This window comes from Periplaneta americana, chromosome 5 (assembly GCF_040183065.1).
Source record: "Periplaneta americana isolate PAMFEO1 chromosome 5, P.americana_PAMFEO1_priV1, whole genome shotgun sequence".
Lineage (NCBI taxonomy): Eukaryota > Metazoa > Arthropoda > Insecta > Blattodea > Blattidae > Periplaneta > Periplaneta americana.
Genome location: NC_091121.1, coordinates 125,096,979 through 125,123,549, shown reverse-complemented (window position 1 = coordinate 125,123,549; position 26,571 = coordinate 125,096,979). Strand labels below are relative to the sequence as shown.

The following is a 26,571-nucleotide window of genomic DNA, read 5'->3' as shown; positions in this document are numbered from 1 at the left end:
GTTACGCATCTCAAGACACGCTGTTTGGATTTAAAAAAGTAAAGACTTTCAATTTTTTATACGGAGAAACTATAAAGAAATTGTGTTTTATATGAACAATTTAAAGTAGATTTATGCAGTTTAGTAACTGTTTCAGTTAACACAGAGAATATGTCATTGCTAATGCACTATCTAATTATACGATGGAGGAGTATGGTCTGTCGTTTCTGTCTAATATAAGAAAACGTCCTCGATCCAAGATCTAATATGTTTATTTGGGACCTTCGCGATTCTTTAATTGTGCTTTGATTTTGACTCATATTTTCGGAAGAAGAAGCTGTTAAATTCAGTGGAGGAAAATCTATTATCTTCACTCTCTTATTAAAAACAGAATTTTAAAAATTAACAGCCCTACGACTGATTTGAAACTTCGGTATACTTTTCCAATTTATTACACTCTATTTTTACTTACTCCTAATGTTTCGAATTATGGTTATTGAAGTCCGATAATCAAAAGTAATCTGAATATATTTTGTGATTTTTGTACATAATATATTCCATCTCTCTAATTTTAAACGTTTCGTCTAGAACTGTTGATAGCGTTTTTAGTTAGTGCTCGCATATTAATTATGATATTGCTTGTGTTTTGTTTTTTAAAGAGGTTTAGATAAGGACGAAAATAGCGATAGTAACTGACGCGCCCTATTAAACCTCATTAAATACCGTCTGTCTATATGAGCTTGGCACACCTAAAAGACAAAAGCAAATAACTGTAGCACCGGTAGTAGAAACAGTAATAATAATAATAATAATAATAATAATAATAATAATAATAATAATAATAATTATTATTATTATTATTATTATTATTATTATTATTATTATCATCATCTTATAACTGAAAAGTAATATTCTACTAGCGTTTACATGAATACTCCCAATCTCTATCTTTTGGAAATCTGAAGAAAGATCTAACATATTTTGCTAGGCATAGTTTTTACAAAACATAGAACAAACATTTCCACATTTAACTGACATTGGATAGGCTAGAACTATAATGAGAATAATCCTTAGGACATTATGTGTTTGTTGAAGAACAAAGCTCATATCACAGTTCAACGCGCCAATCGTCACGTCATCCTCTCTGCCTACAATCCCTGCTGCTAGATAGCATTGGTGAGTCATTCGCCACTTTTACCGTGAACTTTCCGGTATTATCATTGTAGAGTATTTGCTATCATCATATCCCACCTACCTCATCCATTTTAATATTATCCTCTCATCTACGTCTCGGCCTCCCCAAAGGTCTTATTCCCTCTGGCCTCCCAACTAACACTCTATATGCATTTCTGAATTCGCCAATACATGCTACATGCCCTGTCCATCTCAAACGTCTGGATTTAATGTTCGTAATTATGTCAGGTGAAGAATACAATGCGTGCAGTTCTGCGCTGTGTAACTTTCTCCATTCTCCTGTAAATTCATCCCTCTTAGCCCCAAATATTTTCCTAAGAACCTTATTCTCAAACACCCTTAATCTCTGTTCCTCTCTCAAAGTGAGAGTCCAAGTTTCACAATCATACAGAACAACCGGTAATATAACTGTTTTTGTAGATTTTGACAGCAGAAAAGATGACAAAAGCTTCTCAACCGAATAATAAATGGCATTTCCCATATTTATTCTGCGTTTAATTTTCTCCCGAGTTTAATTTATATTTGTTACTGTTGCTACAAAATATTTGAATTTTTGTCCACATCTGTGGAGTAACGGTTAGCGCGTCTAGCCGCGAAACCAGGTAGCCCGGGTTCGATTCAAGGTCGGGGAAAGTTACCTGGTTGAGGTTTTTTCCGGGTTTTGCATCAACCCAATGAGCAAATGCTGGGTAATTTTCGGTGTTGGACCCCGGACTCACTTCACCTGTATTATCACCTTCATCTCATTCAGACGTTAAATAGCCTAAGATGTTGATGAAGCGTCGTAAAATAACCTACTAAAATAAAATTAAATATTTGAATTTTTCCACCTCTTCGAAGGATACAACTCCAATTTTTATATTTCCATTTCGTACAATATTCTCGTCACGAATCTTAATCATCTTTCCCTGTCACTCGTAAATTCGTGAAATGATATTGCTCCTCCACTCTTTTTTTCTATTCGAAGTACACATTGGTACACAACAATACGTCGTTTTGAATCATATCACAATAAACTCATATACCGGTAGAAAGAAGCACAATATAACTAAGTATAATCGTACAAGAAACCATACACACATTCCTCGGTGAACCTTGGGAGTCAGTGCCATCTTGCGGGAATTTCATCCTAATCTCGTTTTACAGCTTTAACACAGGGATCAAAATGAATTGTCAAGGCCGGTAAAGGAGAAGCGAAGCGAGCATCAAGTCGGCCGTGTTTTAACATACGGTGTTTTCTCCATTTTTGTATAGAGCTCAATGGTGTAAATGTGGAATATTTAGTTATTGTTTCTATGAATAGATGGAGAAGATAATAGTTACTGTTGCCACTTGTAGATAAATATTCCCGCATTGTGGAATTCAATTTTTCTTCCCACTCAATTGATTGTAAAGCAACACTGGGTTTAGCTGGAAATCGCTGATATTGTCAATTGTGATAATAATTAATGCTTAATCTACATAATAATTTTCTCTGACAATTTTTTAATGGTGCCACCTATTGAGAACTAGCGGAACTGTTTCAAAGTTTATCAATTTTTTTATATTTTTGTTTCTGACTTATCCCGTGGTTGGAAAGTTCGCTTACTCGATCATAAAATAGAATGTAGGATACCTATGAAAGTCAGTGTACACCAAGGACGTTGTAGGGTGTACACTGACGTTCAAAGATTCTGACCCTACTAATTGATAGTGATCGATAATTTGTTGATATAAGTGTGGATTCATCAGTTATTACTTCTATGAATAGATGGCGAAGGTAATATTCACTGTTGCCAATCGTAGATAAATTATTTATTTTGTTGGTTATATAATGACGCTATATCAACTGCTAGGTTATTTAGCGTCGATGAGATTGATGATAGCGAGATGGTATTTGGCGAGATGACGCCGAGGATTCGCCATAGTTTACCTGACATTCACCTTGTGGTTGGGAAAAATCTCGGAAAAAACCAAACCCGGTAATCAGCCCAAGGGGGAATCGAACCCGCGCCCGAGCGCAACTTCAGACCGACAGGCAAGTGCCTTAACCGACTGAGCCACGCCGGTGGCTCCATAGATAAATATACCCGTGTAATAAAATTAATTTTTTTCATCCCACTCTATTGATTGTAAAACAACACTGAGTTTCAATGGAAACAGCTGATATTGTCTACTAGAAGAATAATTTATGCTTAATCTACATAATTATTTTCCCTGACACTTTTTAACGGCTCCCAATAATGGTGTCACCTATTGAGAATTAGGGGAACTCTTTCAAAATTTGTCAATGACAGTTGTCTGTGGTACGCGGTGGAGAGCAGTGCTAGTCAGTTAGTAGCTGCGTCTTGTTGCGTACAGTGCTCACATTGTGTTTAACTTTCACTAGTGTTCAGATTATTTAAAATTTGTGCTGAAAGCAAGTTCTTAATTTTTGTGTGTTAATTACAATTATTATATTTATTTGAGTTACATTCTCTTCGTTTTTGGGCCGTCTGTAGACGGACCCATTGTGTTGTTTATTCAATATGACTTCTAATGAAAATTCGAGTGATTTCAGTGAAATTATAACTACTGCTCAGGTTCATTCTGACATCTATGATGCTGCTATAAATCTACAACTGGAAAAGAATGCCATTTCTTCGCATATTGATGAAGTTCATAACTCTTCTGGAACACGGCATAAAGTCGGAAAAATGTCATCAGCTAGAGAAGCCGACATATATGAATTTAAATTCAAGTCAGTACATAGTAAAATGAAGGGAGTTCTTCCCCGAACTTCAGCTGCCCGTTTGTATAAGAAAATGGGAACTACAGTTCCGGTGAAAACTAACAATGTTTTCCAACCACTATTAGAAGATCCAGAAATTGAAATAGATAATTCTATAAGTCAACAACCTATTGTCTTCGCGCTACGAGTTGGCGCGGGGAGTAGATCGGCGGGACGACGGAACTTTACGCTACACTCTGACCTGAAAACTTAGTCCACTTACTTGGCTACACGGGAACGGAGTCAGACATAAAAGATTCCGCATCTTCGGTGCTGTCGCTATGACTATCATTATCACATTTTTCAAAGTTTCTGGAGTATGATCTGTCCATGATAATCGTCTGTTTATGTTTCAGCCGTGTATATTAATTCGAATCTCTCAACAAAGCCATTAGCCCCACCGCCCCCATCCTGATGAACAACAATGAGTGTTCTGGACACAATTACGGTAGTCAGAACTCCCGTAACATATTTATCGTGCCAGAACTTGGGAAACGTTAAATTGGTAGGCCTATCTATCCGCATTTCGTCCAGATACAAAATCGGTTTTTCCACTTTCCTAAGCTTTCTTATTTGCTGTAGATATCTTCACGTATTCTAATTTGCAGTGTTTTCCTCAATTTTTTTTTGCTGCACACTTCTTCCACCTGAAATCCGTTTTCTTCAGTATTCGTCTTAATGTTGTCTTTCATTTCAAATCAGTTTTCTCTTGTAAAAGGGTAGACGTTTGTTGCAGCTTGGTACTATTTTTTTTACTTGTTATTTAACGACACTATAATAACTACTAGCTTCTTCAGTGTCGATTGAATTGATGATGGCGAGATGGTATTTGGCGAATTGAAACCAAGGATTCGCCATAGATTACCTGACATTCACCTTCCGCTTGGGAAAACCTCGGAAAAAAACCCAACCAGGTAGTCAGCGCAAACGGGAATCGAACTCACTCCCGAGCACAACTGCAGATCAGCAGGCAAACGCGCTACCTCCTGAGCTACGCCGGTGGCCAGCTTTCTTTTTCAAATAAAAATTCTCAATTATATCTTTTTTGTCAATCTCCCGTCGAAGTCATCTACATTTGCGTTTCGGTAGTCTGGACGTTTACATTTTTTTTTCTCCCTCAGGTGTCGACAACGCACTTTCTTTTGTGCAGTCTTTCATTTCATTCCTTATACGCTGTATTGTTCTTGTGGATAGATTAGAGTACTTTTCTACCTTTGCTGTAGGTTTCGTAAGAGGAATGCAAAGGCACTGTTGTTGTTTTTCTTCATCACAGAATTATTTTGCACTTCTAATAATATTCCTTTCTTCGCTATAGATTGTCAATCCTTGTTTCCTCTTTGTCGACATATTTACAATAAACAAAGAACTGCTATAAACCTAAATAACAGTATACAATAACATAAATTCTATTAACTATATTATTATCAACACTATTAACACGAAAAGCAAAGGATAACTAAAGCAATACAAGATTTGTGGTATACTGAAAACAATTGTCTCGTTGAACTAATAAAACACTACTATTATTATCACAAAGTCGCAAAGATTCATAGACACGTGCAGTAGATGTTTGTGAAACAGGAATATTGCAGTGAACAGCGCGGTGCGCATGCGCGACTGTTTCCCCTCCGCCCCGTCTAAGTACTTCAGCCGCCTTCTCCTGGCGTGACAACAGTACATCACAAATGGATTTTTCCACCACAGAAGAAAAATCTGCAAATTCCCAAAATGGAAGTCGGAAACATAAGCCACCACCCCCTATTGTGGTAACAAGTAAAGTTGATTATTTTAAGTTGCAACAAACTTTGAAGAACTCACTTCAAATATTAGCAGAAGGGAAGTTTAGTCCTGTCGGTCTGAAACTATATGTTTCAACAAAAGATGATTTTCAGAAATTACAAGATTATTTGATTCTGCAAAAATATAATTTCTATACGTTTCCTTATAACATTTCAAAAGTATTGAAAGTTGTTCTAAAAGGACTTCCAAATGAATCCTCGTCTGAAGAAATCCTAACTGAACTTCGGAGTCAGTTCGACAATTAAGAAGAAAAGTCCAAGATGAAAACATAGGCTTAATGACATGGTTGCCTATGCCAATTTGGGTCCTGACAGTAAATCAATTACAAGACAAACCCGATATTCGTCAGTTACGCAGTCTTTGCCATCTTAGAGTGGAAATTGAAGATTACATCTCCCGGCAAGGGGCGATTCAATGTTACAAGTGTCAAGGGTTTGGCCACAAGACTCATTCATGCCACATCCAACCACGATGTGTTAAATGTGATGAGAACCATGAATCATATTCTTGTCAAAAACCTACTTCTATTCCTGCAAAATGTGCAAATTGCCAAGGGGATCATCCTGCTAATTTTAGACAGTGTCCAAAATACCAAGCTTACGTAAATGGAGTGAAAACCAGGAATCCTACCCATAAGAAGCAGCCAGATCTTTCTGCCCAGTCTTTTCCTCCACTTCCTGTCACTCAACAGGTTATTAAAGGATTCCGAAAGGTAAATATCGATAATAATACTCGACAGGCACCAGATCAATTTGCTGACAGTTCATCTTTTAGTCAATTTTTTCATGAATTGAGAGAATGGTGGAACTTTTTAAAAACATTCAATATCACTTATTATTATTTTTTAGGTGTTTACATCAAACCTTCTTGCAAGTGAAGCAACAAAATGATATTTTTAATAAAATATCAGTGTTCATTGATGCTGTTTCTAGTCTGTTTGGAAATGGAACAAAATAAACCCAGACAAAAGTTACACAAGCCACTAAAAATAGTGACCTGGAATGCCAATGGGGTGACTAGGGATAAAAATGTACTTGACGACTTTTTACATCAGCATGATATAGATGTGTTTTTAATCACAGAAACTCAATTAACACCTAATAAGAGACTCAGCGTTAAAAATTATACAGTGTACCGCTCTGATGGAAGTAATGGCCCTTTTGGTGGAATAGCTATCTTAATTAAAAATTGTATTAGACACTACAGAATACAATCACTCCAGCTTTACACACATATCTATAACTTTAATTGAAATTCAGTACAATAATGAAACCATTTAATTGGATCGATGTATTGCTCTCCAAATAAGCCTCTCTTAGTTTCAGAACTTGATGCAATATCCAGTATATCAAATAATTTTATAATTGGCGGTGACTTCAACGCTAAGAACATTGAGTGGAATTCACGCGTAACAACAACCAAAGGTCGCATACTCTCAAAACATGCTGACAAGTACGGCTATCAAATCTTAGCTCCTAACAAACCTACTTTCTACCCTCAAAATGCAAATCATAAACCAGATGTACTTGATGGATTTCTTTTCAGATGTAATACTGTACCCCTGTTTATAGACACTTTACAAGAATTGTCCTCTGATCATAACCCTGTTGTTTTAATCATTGAAAGAGCAACTACTGAGAGGCTATTTCATCAAGCTTTCTTAAGCAGCATGGATTGGTCGTCCTATCGGGGATATATTTCACAATCAATTTCTGCTAATCCATTGATTACAACAAAAGAAGACATTGATGCAGGAATTAAAATCTTTGAAAATACTTTGAAAGCAGCAAAATATGCTTCACTAGAGAAAGAACCAATTCAAAGTTATCTCCATCTAAACTCGAATTTACGTCTACTAAGACTGGCTAAACAGAGAGCTCGAAAGCGCTGGCAAAAAACTAGATCACAAATTGACAAAAACGTATATAACATTATGAAAAATAGAGTGCACAAAATGGCACTAGAAATCAAAGTTTCGAAATTTGAAAAAGATGTTGCTGATGCAGGACAGTCAAATAAAATTTGGACAATCACCAAACAGTTAACCAAACATGATTCCTACTCTAAAAATCAACCTTTACATGGCAAAGATAGCCCAGTTTATAAGTCTTGTGAAAAAGCTGAACTGATAGCCGATTGTTTTGAGAACCAATTTAAACCTGCTAATGAATGTGACAGGTTAGTTGAACATTATCGCCATGTCGAGGAAACTGTCAGCACATTCCTACTATGTCCCGTATCCCAGTACATTTGTTTAACGAGCCCGTCAGAAGTCAAAACCATTATTAAACGCCTTAAACCTAAAAAGGCACCAGGTCCTGATAAAATTAACAACATGGAACTTAAAAACTTACCTAGAAAGGCACTTATGTATATTACCAAGCTTTTCAATCAGTGTATAGCTCATCGATATTTTCCAGATGCTTGGAAACTTGCATATATTACTGCCATTCCCAAACAAAAGAAAACTCCAAAGGTTCCAGCAAATCGCAGACCAATAAGTTTGATTAATGCCCTTGGCAAAGTATTTGAACGAATTCTTATGACCAGACTTCTACAAAGTGCACCAAACCTTATTCCACCCTATCAGGCTGCATATCAACAAGGTCTCTCTACAACACACCAACTGCTGCGTCTTGTTGAACAAACAACTATCGGTTTCAACAACAGAGCTACTACCGTAGCAATATTTTTCGATGTCAAAAGTGCATTTGACTCTGTGTGGCATACTGGTATAATTTATAAATTAATCCAATCAGAGGTTCCTGATGCACTGATTCATATACTTGCTGAGTTTCTTCGGAACAGACGTTTCTGTGTTAAGGAAGACGGCTGTTTATCAAGACAAAAGAAAGTTCAAGGAGGAGTTCCGCAAGGCTCAGTATTGGGCCCTTACTTATATTGTGCATATACTTCAGATCTTCCAGAAAATGACGTCACCAGGTTAGCCTTATATGCAGATGGTACACTAGCATACACTACACATCGCAATGCCGATCTAGCCATTGGTCGACTTCAACGGCATGTCCACCTTATAGAAGAATGGTTCCAACATTGGCGCTTAACTGAAAATACAATGAAGAGTCAAGTCATAGCCTTCAGTAGAACTCGAAGTGTACCACAAACTAAACTAACACTGTATGGTACTGCCCTTGAATTTCAGGATTCTGTTAAGTATCTTGGAATCCATTTGGATAGTCGTCTGTTCTGGCATACCAACATTGCAAATACACGAACAAGAACAATAGCAAGAATGGTACAACTGTATCCCCTTTAAAAAACACGTGCATTGTCAACATCTAAAAAAGTGACAATTTATAAATTGCTGATTAGATCAGTGCTTTTGTATGGTTCTACAGTATGGGGATACGCACCTAAGACAACGTTAGATCCCATTCGAGTTGTACAAAATAAAGTATTACGTGTAATTCATAACAGCGGGTGGTACACAAGAAACGAAGAGATACATCAAGATCTAAAAGTGGAAAGTATCCCAGTTATCATTAGGAGATTCGCTGAAACATTTTATAAACAGGCACATTCCCACCAAAATGTGTATGTATCAAAACTAGGAACTTATAACCCTCAGTACTACACAAGACATCGTACACCTTTGTTCCTCTTCTCATAGTTATCTGCCAAATTTGTTTTCACGCTGTTCATCCTGGTTATGACGGGAGTGCAGCATCATAAATGAACTACTTCTCAGCAATAAGTAAAAGTAATTAGGAACAGTCGGGAGATCACCCAAGATTTCGATACTGTTTCCAAAAGTTGACGAATTTAAAAAAAAAAAAAAAACATAACTTTGGTTCTGGCTTATCCCGTGGCTGGGAAGTTCGCTTACACGATCATAAAATTTTAGGTCAGATATCTTTGAACATGAAGAATGAACAAAGATTTTCCGCCTGTGTTCACGGTTAACGAATCCAAATTTAGATATTTTTGTTTTAGTTGTGTTGTGACACATACATAATGAACGGAGCAAGGAAATTAACACATATTACTTTCATGACGACTGGGAAAGTGAATATTAACCCGCTATAACGCATGGGGGATCATCGTACTAACCACGCGGTACCGCCATTCTGGTTGGATGATCGTCCACCTCTGCTTCAGGATGTGGACGTGAGGCCAGCAGCCGACTGGTCGGTCTTGGCCCTTCATGGACTGTAGAACCTGGAATTTACTTTACTTTATTTAGAGGTATGTGTTATTTGTTTAATTTGCCAAGCCTCTGTGTCGTTACCAAAGAAATGAAATATAGAACGACATTACGATGCAAATGTGATCGATATTTTCGCCGAGAAGTGAATTACGTAATTTGAAATTGAAAGAACTGACATCCAAACTCACAGCTCAACAAATGTTGCTGTCAAAGCCAACAAAACATCCTAGTAATATTACGATGAACGAGCATTTTAAAGCAAGTAACTTAATCGCCAGACGATTTACAAGTCATTGAGTCAAAGGAGACTTTGTGGAAGAAGGTTTTCTGGAAATTGTTGATAACCTCTTAGTTAGGTTTAAAAACAAGAAGATAATAAAAGCTGCCATTCAAGACCTTCAGGTTTCTAGAAGAGCAGTAGCTCGTCGAGTAGAATATATATATATATATATATATATATATATATATATATATATATATATATATATATATATATGCTAATATAGAAGAACAACAACTCCAGAAGGCTGTGGTTGACTTTGAAGCATTTTCTCTCCAATTGGACGAATCTGTTGATGTTAGCGATACAGCCCAGATGATTATGATCTTTATCCGCATGGTTTTCCAAGATTTTACCATCAAGAAGGAGTTTCTTGGTATGGTTTCTTTAAAATCAAGTGGCACTGGCCTGAATATAGGTATCTATTGCTATCTACAGTCTTTTCCCAGAAGACGAAACTCCCACTGTTCAAGCTTGTGTCAATCACCAGTGACGGTGCAAACGCCGTGACTGGTTGTAATAATGGATGTGCTGCTCTTTGCAGAGAAAATGATGATTTTACAGATTTGATTGTTTATCACTGCATAATATATCTACAAGTGTTAGATAATACAAGGTTAAATACAAGTAACATAATGAACATAACCTTCAGAATAGTGAAATAACTCCAGAGGTGTGTATTCAATTTAACTCTTAATGAGACAACACCACAATTAGTTTTGTACATGGAAGTGCGATGGCTAAGTAGAAGCAAATTTTTACATACATTTTTCAGTTTTCTCACTGAAGTAAAATCATTCTTGATGGAGATTAAAAATGATTATGAGCAGTTGGAAGATGAATAGTGGCTGTGTGATCTTGCCTTTTTAGTTGACTTAGTGAAATGAATGTAGAAATACATTCTTAGTGAAATGAATGTAGAAATACAGGGCAAACACAAGTACATCGGAGAGATGGTAAGCACAATTTCCTCGTACGAAAGTAAGTTTGTTCTCATATGAATGATATCAAAGACAATGATTTTTCTCATTTTCCTAATATTCAGGACTATTTGGAGAGTTATCCAAAAACATTATTTGAAAAAGACAAGTATATAACTGAAATGTATGTTGTTCTAAATGAGCATCAATTAAGGGTAAGTGAATTCCAAAATATTCAAGAAATTATTCAGTACGCCTGTCCATTTAAATCACATTTGGATGTCAAGAAAATTGCAACCCTTTTAAATGAAATTTTTAGAATTAGCAAGCTTAGTCTGGAAAATGAAATTATGAATATACAAAGTAACATTTTTTAAATTAATTTTGGTGATTAATCATTATGGAAATTAGTGCCCAGGGATAAGTACCACGACTTAAGATGATGGAGTGAAATTATCCACTCATAACTTGGCTAAACACATCCCTGCGAATCAGCAGGTTCATATTTAAATATGATTAAAGCTTCTGACCGCTCAAGTCTCAGTGATAAACGTTTGGATGATTCTGTGAGAATTGCTCTTAAAAACTATCCCCCTAATTTCCAACACTTGGTTAATACAATTCAGACACAGACATCACATTGATTGAAGAAGGCAGAGTAGCCTACAAATGTATTGTTGTATTTTCCTGTATTTTAAAATAGATTTGAGTTTGGTTTTAAAGTAAAAATAGTTTGTTTTTATTACTATACAATATTGCCTTCTTGCAACTTAGCAATATGCAACAGTACATCATTTTTGTTTTCAGTCTTGAAAGTAGGTCATCTGTAGCAGGCCTGGGCAACATGTAGATCACCTATACATCAATTAATTCATTTCAAAGACTTTCTTAATAATCATTCTGTAAGAATGTGGATTTCGGTGGTTTTAATTAATGCTTCAAAGAAACAGTCGTTAAATGAATTAAAATATTTAATGTCACATTACTTTTCTGCTGGCCTAAAAGTAAACATACCATTATATTTTATTAATTCCAATGCATATGATAAACTGTCCCCTTACTCTCGTCATGTCGCTCGTTTGTGTAGAGAAAAGCACATTGCAGTTGACCACATCACCCTCCACCCTTATAATATTCGAGGACATAATAGCAGAGTTGAACGTTCCTGAGAGGATAAATTATTGTTCTCTGTGACAACAGTGTAAGCGCTTCAGAGGCTGGTCGAAGATATGGGATTCCTGAATACACAGCTAAGAGATGAGTTAGACGTTACAATGCTCATGGAAAAGTTGCGAAACGTCCAAATCTTGGCAGACCACTTGCTTCTTCAGGATGGTGTCCTGGTGCTCGGGAATTTCTTCTCAAGCATCGCAGATCAACTTTCATAGTTTATCCCTAGTTTTTGGAGAAGCGTTTGGCCAATTTGACCACAGTGTCCTCTTCAGTTTTCACATACATATTCAATGGAATTAAAATCTGAGGATCTCGGAGACCATGAAATGGTTTCTATTTCATTCCTCCTAGTCCAAAACTATCTCTGAATTCTCCCGGAAGTATTAACCGTATGATTATCTTGGTCGAAAAGAATGCTTCCTTTGGGATAAACTAATTTGGCTCCAGGTAAGAAGACGTTTTGCATTAAATATTCATAACCCGCCGCGTCAAGATTGCTGTTCTAATGTTCCTGCTCCTGTATACGTCATCCAACCCCAATATGCAACACTCACGCGACCACTCACGGCAAGGGCAGCCACGAAGCGATAATCATATCGTTACCCAACTCGGCAATATACACGAACAAAACCGTTGCTCGTGATCGAGATTATGAATTCATCTGAAAAAAAAAAAACATTTCTCCAAACGAAGTCTTCCCGATCACTTGCGAACGCTAAAGATCCACGGTTTGTTCCTCAGTAACTGGTTCTTTTCTCAATGCAAGAAAAGACCTGAGTCCATGGCTTCTTAATCGCCTCTTTACAATCTTTGTAGAGAGCGGAAAACCAGACTCTGCCTTTAGTTCCAACACGGTCTTAAAAGGGTAATTCTGGACTGCTCTAGAATTGGCAGATTCTTCACATTAAGAAAGATTGGAGAATACTGGGTTTGCAGTGAAAGACCTGCACTTGGGCAGAAAACTATGAATAATAATTGAATTCCACTTTGTTCTATGCTTTTAAAAACGGAACAAGTATTTCGCGAACTCGCTGTCACATGAAATGAACTGAATGAACTTTCTCTAGAAAATGTTCCAGGCTTGTCCCTATTCTTTCTTACTCATAGCTACTATAAAAAGATAAATCACATAATGAATGCTTATGCTACGTAGAAGCGTAAGATTTACGTAGACGTAGATTTGCATGTTCATTTGCAGAATTATTCTTTCTTCATACCTTATGCTAGAGAGAGATAGGCCTACTAGCCTATATCACTCTGACCTGGGGAAGAGGAACTGCCACCCTATATGTCCCTCATCTCTGTCTATAGTTGCATGATTTTAAAACCGTTTTCAGAATGTAAAATTTATAAAAGTAAGTTAACTACATTTCTATAATCACGTAAAAATGATATCACGAACACTCACTCTACTTTACTTGCGACTTGCAATAGCTAAACAGCTGCTGTTCTTTCACTATGTTTTAGCCAGTGGGAAGGAGTAGTAGGCGATGTGTCCAGGTTGGTCGTAGTGAAGCTTATCGGCACACGACAGTTAGAAGACCGCAAACGAGGTTGTAACAGGTTACTTTAACAAAAGTTACCTAATTAATATTCTTCGCTTATGTGTTGACACTTTAAGCGTAAAAACATGCTCAAGTAGTTCACCTCGTCACGCATCTGGCCGTGTGGCGATTAGGAAACAAACCAACGATACATAATGGGTAAAAATATGCTGAAGCCGTTCACCTCGCCACTCATCTCGCCGCACATCAGCACAACGTACTGTAGCAGTTCACCTCGCCACGCTTCTTGCCGTTTAATATGGTGGGAAAACTTCAATCAGCCACTTAGTTCCTTTCAGAAAACACAACGTAATAAACATTAATATATGGGTTATACGAAACACACCAAATTTGATGAACTGTATTACTTGTGTCACCAGCTAAAGACATTTTCAGATAGATCGTACGAATATTAAATGATGTCTCACTCAACTTTCAATTGTATCTCGACTCTACCAGAATCTAAAATCTACATACATGAGTAACCATTTACTCTGAAAAGAGGTTGGCAGTATCTCTTACAGTAGGTAACAATTATATCTAATAATGTACTATAATTAAATTGTAGCAGTAAGGGATGAAGATAAATACAAATAAGACGAAGACCATGGTCACAGAAAAAATAAAGAAGATAAACTTGTGAACTCGAAATGAGCCAGTAGAGCAAGTGGACAGCTTCAAATACTTGGGGTGTACTATAAGCAATAACATGAGATGCTGCCAGGAACTCAAAAGGAGGATAGCAATGACAAAGGAATAGGAAAAAGGAGTATCTTCTGCGGACCTCTGGAAAAAGAAGTAAGGAAGAGACTAATGAAGTGCTTTCTGAGGAGTATGGCATTGTATGGGGCAGAAACATGGACATTAGACGAAGTTAAGAGAAGCGAATAGAAGCATTTGAAATATGGATATGAAAAAGAATGGAACATATGAAGTGGACAGAAAGAATAAGAAATGAAGTTGTGTTGGAAAGAGTACGTGAAGAAAGAATGATGCTGAAGCTGATCAGGAAGAGAAAAAGAAATTGGTTGGATCATGGCTGAGAAGAAACTGCCAAGCCATCGGCGTGGCTCAGTCGGTTAAGGCTCTTGCCTGTAGGTCTGAAGTTCTCTCGGGCGCGGGTTCGATCCCCGCTTGGACTGATCACCTGGTTGGCTTTTCTCCGAGGTTTTCCCCAACCACAAGGTGACTGCTACGTAATCTATGGCGAATCCTCGGCCTCATCTCGCCATATACAATCTCACTATCACCAATCCCATCGACGCTAAATAACCTCGTAGTTGATACAGCGTCGTTAAATAACCAACTTAAAAAAGAAAAGAAACTGCCTACTGAAGGATGCACTGGAAAGAATGGTGAACGGGAGAAGAGTTCGTGGCAGAACAAGATATCAGATCATAAACGACATTAAGATATGTGAGTCATATGAGGAGACAAAGAGAAAGGCAGAAAATAGGAAAGATTGGAGAAAGCTGGGTTTGCAGTGAAACACCTGCCCTTGAGCAGAACACTGAATGAATGAATGAAATTATATTATTTATCATTAGCAAAAAATTCCACGTTTCATTTTCATAATTTCCTGTCCAACGGCAGGTCTTTCACTATAAACCCAGCATTTTCCAATTCCCTACTTCTCGCCTTACTCTTGGTCTCCACATACAATTTAAAAATCTTAATGTTCTCTATCATCTGATAACTTTTTCTGTCCAGAACTTTTCCTGCTTACCATTAGTTTCAGTGCATCCTTAAATTTAAAAACTCACGATTGACTCGAAAACCTTAAGAAATGAAAACACTTGAAAACAAATTTGAAATCAGCGCGATTATTTATATAATCCGTAGTTTTAACAGACAAAAGTTTAGTTTTTCTGCATACGAAGTCCACCAGGCCCTCCTTCTAACTCCCCAAAAATCGAAAACCAGTAAGAATTTTGAGTAGCAGCCATTTTTGAAAGTAATTTATATTTCTTCTAAACATTTCTCTCGCTTTGACCTCCATCTAAAGTGAAAAATAAAAAAGTTTGTCGCTTATCAAGTTTTGTTTATTTTGAACGGAAGTTTTTTTTCACTTTCCAAAAAAATATTTATTTCGAATTTTTTCTATGCCTTCCTTAGACTTTTATCTATGAATCCTAAAAATTACAGCGCGATTGATTGACTATCATAAAAGCTACGACGTGATAATTTTTAACGCGGTGAAGATCAAGAGGCCTTAGAATATATCTAAGCCCTCTTGGTGAAGATCGCTCTCTGCGTGCTAAAATCTTTACAGAGCCCTAGATACAATAATGACGTTCCGTTGCGACAATCAATCAGAGCGCTAGTTTCAGGCAGCTGTATCCTGAAAATCAAACCAATTTGATTTCCGCTGAACTGCGAGATGCGTGGCGAGGTGAACGTTTCAGCATACTGTTATCCATTATGTATCGTTGTTGGTTTGTTTCCTAATCGCCACACGGCGAGATGCGTGGCGAGGTCAACTACTCCAGCATGTTTTTATGCTAGTTTTGTATTGGAAACAATTTTAATTGTAAACCAGTCGTCATGTGGCATCCTTCGGAGTCTGTCTTGAAATTTTGACTCTTGACTAAGAGTCGTCAATCAAGTCAATGGCATGTGGACGAAGTATTAAGTCTGTGACTTATTTTGTTTATTTCATAAATCTATCTATCTATCTATCTATCTATCTATCTATCTATCTATCTATCTATCTATCTATCTATCTATCTATCTATCTATCTATCTATCTATCTATCTATCTATCTATCTATCCATCCATCCATCCATCCATCCATCCATCCATCCATCCATCCATCCATCCATCCATCCATCCATCCATCCATCCATCCATCCATCCATCCATCCATCCATCCATCCATCCATCCATCCATCCATCTATCTATCTATCTATCTATCTATCTATCTATCTATCTATCTATCTATCTATCTATCTATCTATCTATCTATCTATCTATCTATCTATCTATCTATCTATCTATCCATCTATCTCTCTGTCTGTGTGTCTGCCTGCTTGTCTGTCTGTCTGTCTATCTGCCTGCCTGTCTGTCTGTCTATGTGTCTATCTGTCTGTCTATCTGTGTACCTATCTAACTATGTAAAGTCATGTGGGCATCAAGTCCTCCATGTCAGTTATTTTTATTATGCACTCTGTTCAATAATAACTGCATGATATACTTGATGTTAGAGGAAATATTACGTAGCGTATTACAATTATATATAAAAGAATTTAAAATACTAAAGCCAGGGATCGATCCTGACACCCCGAGTTAAGACGCCATAGTTTTACCAAGGAGCTACTGGATACTAGCAGCCGTAGTGTATGGAAGTAATAAAATATAATAATATGTTTACTTTCAGGGCAACAGAAAAAATATGGTGACATTAAGGGTACTATTTTCATAGACATTTCGCAGCACGCGCTACGAGCGTACTAAGCTAGCCCCGGCTCGGCTATCCACTGGTTACTTGTACAGAATTCATAAAATTTAGAATAAAGCACTACACCAAGTACATGGGTGGAGTGGACTATCATGATTGTTTAGCAGGGAAATATGCCACTTCAATACGTGGAAAAAAGTTGTACTAGGATCTCTTTGTCAGAATGCTGACTATGGCTATAGTAAATGGTTCGATTATCTACAGAGAAATACATTGGACGAGACTCCCTGGACCTACTTGAATTCCGACGATGCTTGGGTGGTCAATATCTCAAGATGTTTTTGAACTGCAAGAGAATGGGCCACCCTATTTCGTCATCTCGAGAAGTGAAATTTGATATGAGGTATGATAGTAGAGGTCATTTCATGACAAAAGACCCTCTCAGAAACACTGCCAGATCGAATGGTGTAAATGCAGATCAGTAACATTCCGCAAGAAGTGTGATGAAACTCTCTGTCAAAGATGCTTTGAGCCTTACCACACTCCGTAAAGACAGACATTACTAAAATAAACGTGTTTCATTATTGTTGCAGCTTTGTATTGTTGCATTAAGTACTAAAAATGTCTTAAATAAATTTATTTACATTGGTGTAAACGTTTCTGGTTATAATACATTACTTACGCAAAAAAATATATTTACTATATTGCAAATGAATACAGAGATATCATATGTGCCCAGCGATCTATTTATAGACTGGATGATTTTCAGCTACTTGGTGCACGGCAAAAGAAATAAAACATATTCTTGGCATCTTATGGATTAAATTTATAGAATAGACACATTCTTTTCGTTTCTTTTAAATAAAAAATAATTTGGGGTTTAATGGGTTAACCCTCTCCACGTAGCTTTGGTTTACAGTAAACTAAAAAAAAAAAAAAACTGTAACACAGACCACTAACTCAGTCATCACAGTGTTCAGCGGAATAAAATCAAAGCTGCGTGTAATGGGTTATGCGACTCTGAGTATCTACAATGTACTACGTATTGTTCACACCAACTTAAAGTCAAACCACTTCATACTATGCACAGTAACCATACCGTCAAGGCAGAATGACCCACTGTGATAATTTTTGAACAGGTCTTGACGAGCTTAATTGAAATACTGGATAATAAATACATAGTGTCACTTAAAGAAACAATGTTAGTACTCGTATCTCATTAATAAATAACGCTATAAGGTTGCCTCCTCATCAGTATTATGTCCCCCTTTCAGTCGTACACTTTTTGTATGAAACAATTTTTCATTTGCTGCTTGTATACAAAACTATTTTGGGTGGTCAAGATATATGAAACACCTTCTATATACAATAATTCCCCAATGATGTTTAGCGTATTAATAATCCACCACTGTTCTAGATATCGCACCTACTGCTATCCCCTTCCAACCCGTCTTGGCCAGATCACGTACTGTACCTAAGCAGCGCTACTCAAGTGAGTCGGCGCTATCAGGACGTTTGGCCGCCAATGGTCTATGAGATAAGGTATGGTAGCGTACAATACATGTGCAGCGTTGCCAAACCAAGCATGTTAAATTCTGAACATGCTTACATAAGAAGAGGAGCGATGAAATGAAACCTATGTTCTAAGGGTAAAATATTACGAAATGAACTGCAGCAAGAAACATTTACACCTCATGTTTATACATCAACACAAAAAGCGATACATGATGTGATAAACTCAAAAGTTTATAACGCATTGCACATGTACATAACTATATTGTTGCAGGGAAAGCATAGGCAGCATTTGTGTCCATGTGGTATCAAAAGCAAATGGATTTCTGTTTGCTTTAATCCAATTACAAGTTCTGTTTTAGTCAAACTGTAATTATAAGTAATGACACATTACAGTTTTGTTACTGTATGTATTACAGGCCTAGTCAGTTTTTGAAAAAAAAAATTCAAATGTCCCCCCTCCAAATCTAAATTCTGACTCCGCCACTGATATAATGAATACGTAAAGGTTTTCAGATCTCTGCCTTTAGCTATACGAAAGCTGTTAGAGATAAAACACACAATATGACATCAGTGTCCGAAAAAAGTTATTCAGGCATACACAGTGTGCCAGTAAACTTTATTTTTTAAATGACACCCTATATTAAAATTTACATATTCCGAATCTCCATTAAATTTTATATATGAATGTGTATAAATTTTACCCATTTACCCTTTTCATGCCTTTTAACTTTTTATTAAACTTGTTTCGTGGACTTCAAACTTGAGACAAATAAGTATGTCGTATGTGAAATTATGTTGAGTAGGCCGTAAAACTAAACAAAACACTTTCACTAACCAAACTTGACAACAGATGCTCAAAATGAGAACCATTCACAGCCAAACAATGCCCCAGTCTATCACGGAAACAGTCCATTGTCTTTCTCACAGTTAGACCTACAAAACTTACCTATTCCATCTCATATCTACAGTCCATTGTCTTTCTCACATTCAGACCTACAAAACTTACCTATTCCATCTCATATCTACGATGGACTGTTTTCGTGATACACTGGAACTTTGGCTGTGAATAGTTCTCATTTTGAGCATCGGTTGTAAAGTTTGTGCTAGTGATAGCGTTTGTTTAGCTTTATGGACTACTCAACATGATTTTACATACTTATTTGTCTCAAGTTTGAAGTCCAGGAAATAAGTTTAATAAATAATTAAAAGACACGAAACGGATGAATGGATAAAATTTCTACGCATTCATACGTAAAATTTAAAGGAGATTCGAAATATGTCAATTTCAATATAATATTTATTTACTTAATATTTATTTCTTTATTCTGGCGAAATTAAGGCCTTCAGGGCTTCTCCTCCACTTAGCCAGAAACAAATGAAGCTTATACAATTAGCAGTAATACAAGTTAATGATTGCAGACTAATATTTAAATAACACAAAAAATGATATAGTCATACAAGCACAAGTTGAGTAAAATAATGCAAACATACTAAATAATAAATTACAAAATAATATAAGACTTAGAAGTTACACTCAATGAATATGCAAGTGGTAAGTCAACCAATATTACAAATTACAATAATTGCAAATTTAAACATAAATTATAACTATACAACACTGATAAAAATTATATATATATATATATATATATATATATATATACACACACACATAAAGGAGAATTAAAAATGAATGAGGAAGAAAGAAAACATTTTCAGAAAAATGAATAAAATAGGCTATGCACTAACAATTTGTAGGATTACAATGAAGATTTATAATTTCAATGATAAAAGTATATAGCTTACAACAATCATGATAGGATAAAGGAACGAGAAAATTAAATCTGAAGCTAGGAGTTATGTTGCTTAGTACTGGTCACGTGTTTGAGTAATTTACTTTTAAATTGTAATATCGTTAGACAGTTCCTGAGAGTTCTGGATTGGGAGTTCCAGAAACGAATTTCTGATGCTGTGAAAGAGGAAGAGTAGTGAGTTGTTTTATGACAAAGCATAGATAATAAAGAATCATTTTTAGAACGAGTAATATGAGGACAAGAAATTAAAACGCACTGAGAGATAGTTAGGCGAGGAAATATTGATGTTGCGATATAGGAAAATTAATGAATGGATATATCTTCGGTCCTGTAATCTTACTCATTGGAGCGTTTCAAGGGAAGGTAGAATTTAAATGTGTTAGCAGAATTTCGGAATAGTGAAAATGTGGTATGCACAATGTTTGTATGAGAATTCTTTTTATTTGAAAGGGTAGAATATTTTTCAGGCGATTTAATGAATGTAAAATGGAGAAGACGGTCTTGCATGTGTGTGTGACTTGAACATTCCACTTGAGGCCCCCATCCATGTACACACCTAGATATTTAACAAAGGGACTGAATGGGATTTAATTTTTTAATTTTACAGAATTTATAATAGCGGATTTTAAGATGCATAAGAGCCGTCGTTGTCCGATTAGAATTGCCTGCGACTTATTTGGATTTAAAGTTAAGTCGAATTTTGTAGACCATGCTGATAATGAGTTCAAGTCACTGTTCAATTGACCTATTCTGTCATTTCGAGTCGCATATGTGCAGATATAACGGCATCATCAGCATAGAACATTGTATTTACTATGTTTAGAGTCTCAGATATCTCATTTATGTAGATTGCCAATAGAAGAGACCCCAGTACGGATCCCGGGGGTACCCCTGCATTTACTGCCCGCTATGTTGATTATTGGTTATTAAAAATTACACACTTCTGACGGTCATAAAATAGGAGGAGAACAGTTAACCCTTTGCAGCATAGTGGTTACTCAGAAGAACCACCGTTTTCTTTCTTTCTAAATTTTATGGCACAGATATTCCACCAAGGAACCACCTCTTGAGTATACATAGAGGTGCCATCTGTGTTTTGAAATTGTGTGCAGAGTTAAAATGTTGAAAAAATTGATTGAAGCTTTGGTATGATCCATGACATGAAAAACATAAAAAAATAATTTTGCTTCAAAGGGTTAATAACGTTATCAGAGAGGTGCAAGGATCTGAGTTTGCAGATGAGCAAGTCTATGTTCACGGAACCGAATGTATTCGTAGAGTCTAGAAGTGTAAGCACTGTTACCTTACTATTTGTCCATTGTTTCACAAATGTCTTCAGTTACTTTGATAACGGCAGTAGCAGTACAATTTCCTGCACGGAAGCCAGATTGATAAGGATTCAGAAAATTGTTCTCGTTCAGATAATCAAAAAGTTGCTTGTGAATGATTCGTTCCATTGACTTCGACAGTCATTTAAAAAATATATAGTTTACTGTCACACCCTGTATGCCTGAATAACTAACTTTCTTCGAACACTGGTAACATGGTTTATGTCCAACAACCTTTGTGTGAAACTTTTTTTTTGTAAAATTAAGATTGAAGAAGTTATTAACAATATCCCGTGCTTATTGTTCACTTTGTTTCGTAGTTATTTATGTACTTGTATATAAAAATGGAACTTCTTTACACGAATATAAAAAAATTCACTCCAAAAAAAGTTCTACGCCATACACAAGTAACACAGGCACATAATTTTATCTATCATCGTAACAAAAACACACATATTCCAGAAGCAATTTATTCTGCTTTCATGACCCAAAGGGAACAGGATTTCTTCTAGTATGTCACAGTAGATCATGGGTCGATTTTTAATATTAATAGCATTAACATTGTCACACTTCGTAACAACGTGGTCTAAGGCGTCATGTCTTGGACTAGCGTTATGAAATGCGCACTGTCTCGAGTCTTCATGAGAGAAGAAATTTTCTCATGAAATTTAGCCCTGGTATGGGACCGGAGTCCACCCAGCATAACGATGAATTTGGAGAGCTATATTAGGTAGCGAAATTCGATTCCGCGAACCAGCTATTCCAGGTAACGGCTGGTGAGGGATCATTACACTAACCACACATTATTCCCATACTAGTTACATGATCGTTCATCTCTGCTGAGGTATGTAGAAGGTGAGACAACAGTCGGTGGGTAGGCTTAGGCCCTCTATGGGCTGTCGCAAACATCATTATTGTAATTTTTGTTATTTAATGACGCTGTATCAACTAGGTACTAGGTTAGTTTAGCATCGGTGGAATTGTTGATAACGATATGGGCAAGAATTCGCTATAGATGGCCTGACATTTGACGTACAGTTGGGGAAAACCTCAGTAAAAAACCAATCACCAATTAGTCCAGGCGGAAATCGAACCCACCAAGCCCGAGTGCAAATTCGGATCAGCAAGAAAATGCGCCTGCTGACTGAGCTACAGCGGTGGTTCTCATCATCAATCATTATCATCATCATCATCATCACTATTATTATTATTATTATTATTATTATTATTATTATTAGTCTATTATTATTATTATTATTATTATTATTATTATTATTATTATTATTATTGTATTCTGTTAACAAGTGATAGAAAGGAGTAGGCCATGAAGTGTGCGATAAAGTAATTGGTAATTAGTCATAATACGCCGTTGGCTCACATATGCCGCTTTGGACTGACAATGTAATTGTGCGTGAAAATGTGGGGTTTATTTTACTCTTTCCTAAGAAATTATAATATAATGTTCTACCGTTTCTCCCTTTTATTTTCTTTCCCCTCATTCTTATCTACTTTTTCTCGTTCACTTTTTTAATCTATTACATACATTTCATGTTAATTTACCGTAGGTATTTAGATCAGTAGCCGGGATTCGATCCAAGAACATTTCGATTTTTTTTCGATTTATAACCAGACGCTTTACCATTACACTATGAAGCGAGTTGGAGGACTCCTCTTGAAATAGTCCACTTAATATTATTTGTTATTTATAATAAATTGCACATCAATAGATGACGCCAGGTTAAAGGCCACTTCCTGGAACTAATGTGAATGGAAATTGCTTCGTATTAGTTATATCTCAGTCCAATTACCCCTGATTGAAGTTCTGGCTGATATGTACATCTATTATCAGACAATAGCTAAATCTCATTTGACAATATGTGTCAGAGGAAGAATAATAAATTTTGTACAGCGCCTCCATCTGAAGTCTGAGTAGTGTCATATGTAGCTAGTCGACGATGTATGTAATGGAGGGGAAAAATTAGCCACTCTACCCCATTATCTCCTGGCCTAGTTGCCTCATAAGTGGTGCCTTCTTGCTATCACTTGTAAGGTTCTAACCTGTCTTCGGACAGTTGAGAAAACAACAACAGTCCAATTTGAAATGTAATTTTGTATTTATTGAGGGGACGTTGTCCCTCCAAGGCCCCCCGCTTGAGGCTGTCGCACCCAAACCTCCACTATCGTATAATAAAAATAAAAACAGCATTAAAACCAATGAAATAACGAGGGGAACAAGTGCTATTTCCAGTGGGGTTAAGTTAGTGGAGCGGAATGAATCTGTGAGAGGTAAAATTTAAATTTAGAAATCAAATCCATTTATTGATTTAATAAATAAACTTATGTTGTAAAATAATAAAATTACTACTCTTACATTTTACATTGCTTAATCCACTGGTGAAAGCTATCATTTAAATATTCCCTATAAATGCAATTATTCTTGAACATTAGAACACCAGGTGAACTATTTAAAGTAATTATGAAGGATGTTAAGTCGTGTAAGTTGTGTGTCCAGTGTACGGAGTCATCGTTAAAAGCGAACAAACACACTGCACACTCTTACAAAAGCTCGTCTGTAAACTCTGTATTTCACAATATTCATAAAAGTCTGACTTTTCATATGCAAAATTATTTAGAAAAGTTCCTTTTTTGTTATGGTACATAGTAAATAAATGAATTTTTGTTATTTAAGCTGTGAGTTTTATATATATACTGACTACGTTAAAGTATTATGTGTAGGTGTAAGTTCTATTGCTATTCTTACTTGTTCTATATTCAGTTGCCCTTGGACATACACGTATCTCAAGTCACAGAATGAAACAAAATAATCTTATCTAATCTACAACACCACGCAGTTAAGGCACTAACAGCTGTTCACCGTACGAGAATCGAGAGTTTGTTTGAAACGTTTCACAAATCGTGTTGTAACCGGCACTAAGGTTCTGGAAGTTAACAGCAGAGTTATTCAATGCCATACAGAATATTTGCACGCATTGATGAGATGACCTTGTTTGGAACACGATTACGGAATGCTTCACAAGAAGGAATATTGCTGAGTCAGTGGCAGCTTGTGCAAGAAATCAGTTGTATGCATAGAGTTAGTGGGTATATACGTACACGTTGGAGCAACGATAAACGATAAAAGAAATGATCAAGCGACGCTTTGGTATTATCAAAGAATCAAGTGTTCATATCGGAGCAACGACGACGCGGGAAGCGAACATTTTGATTTGTCAGTAGAAGATATTCTATGCATCCACTTAATGAAAGAAGATTATAGGAAATATCAGCTTCTAAGTTCAAGGTTAATATAACTTAAATACGTACAAAATTAAACCCGTTTCTCATCCCAAAGATAGTATAAATTCGTTGTGTTGTGATAGGTTCTTGTGATCACGTAACATATGACGAATAAATAGGCCTACACAACTGATCAATTTGCCAATATCTACAATAATTAATTTAATATGCCGAAATAATAATAAATCGATTAATATTCGGATATATTGATAACCACCGGTAATTATACAGATTAATATTATCTTAATCAGAGATCATATGAACGACAAGAGCGAAGAAAATGGAACTTTTCTTTTTCGTCGCTTTTGTCGTGTATCTTTGCTTTTATCGTTACTCCAATATGCACACCTCAATGACAATGCATGCTTCAATTTTCACTGATATAGCATCGCTGCTTCTTTTATCCTTACTCGTTGCACACAACACTCTGGTCACTATTCCCAGTCTTTTCTTTTAACTTGAGTAATTCTTAACTCACAAGTTGGTTAATTTTTAGATTTTTGTTATTTGTAAATTTTAAATATTTAATTGATACGTAAGTATGCTAATTGTAACCCCTGATATAGGACGTGTTTACATATTTTAACAAGGACTAGGCTAAATTATTAATAGCACATTTCAATATAAATATTATTGTTGGTTAAGAAATTGCTTGTGTTAAATAACTACATAAATAGTAAAGTTACATAAAGACTGAAATATAAGTGCAATGAAGTGACGTGTCGTTTTTATTAACGTCGACAAGTGTGGTAGGATAGTGAGGTGATAAAGTGTAGTGTTGGTCTATTGAAATATTATAGTGTGGTGATACTTCAGGATAGAAATAACTTAAAACATAAATAGTGAAGTTACATCTAGACTGAAATATAATGCAGTGACGTGTCGTGTAATTTAACGTCAAGTGTGGTATAATGAAGTGATAAAGTGTAGTGTTGGAGTATTGAAATATTGTAGTGTGGTGATACTTAAGGGTAGAAATAACCTAAAACTAATATACATAAGTACATTGAATTGAAAAGTGAGTGAAATTGAATTTGTAAATAAGATATATACACAATGTGTGCTATGGTTGCTTTGTCTGGAAACTATGGTAATTGTAGAAGGATTGTAGCGAAAGCATTGGTATGTATTAATTGTAATTTCTATTTTCATTGGATATATATATATATATATATATATATATATATATAGATCCTGATAATTTTATTGATAACGATAGTTGGGAATGTAGTAATTGTATGTATGATAGAAAGATGCGCGATCAACTGGACAGAATCAGAGCCCTAGAATTGGAATTAGATGAGGCAAAGTGTGAAATTGGTAAATTGAAAGCTTTGAAGGACAGCATTAGTGTTACGAATAAGAGGGGATCTGATACATGGATGAAACCAAAGAATTCCAAGTCTAGGAG

At 36.1% G+C, this 26,571-nt stretch overlaps 1 protein-coding gene across 1 annotated transcript in view; it reads right to left on the bottom strand.

Annotated features, from left to right (window-relative positions):
- The window catches only part of LOC138700155 (luciferin 4-monooxygenase-like), a 232,850-nt gene extending 208,026 nt beyond the window's left edge, over positions 1-24,824 (bottom strand). The window contains exon 1 of the mRNA XM_069826543.1: positions 24,625-24,824. The gene's annotated coding sequence lies outside the window, so the exon portion shown is untranslated. The remainder of the gene's footprint in view (positions 1-24,624) is intronic.
- Between the last annotated feature and the right edge of the window lie 1,747 nt (positions 24,825-26,571).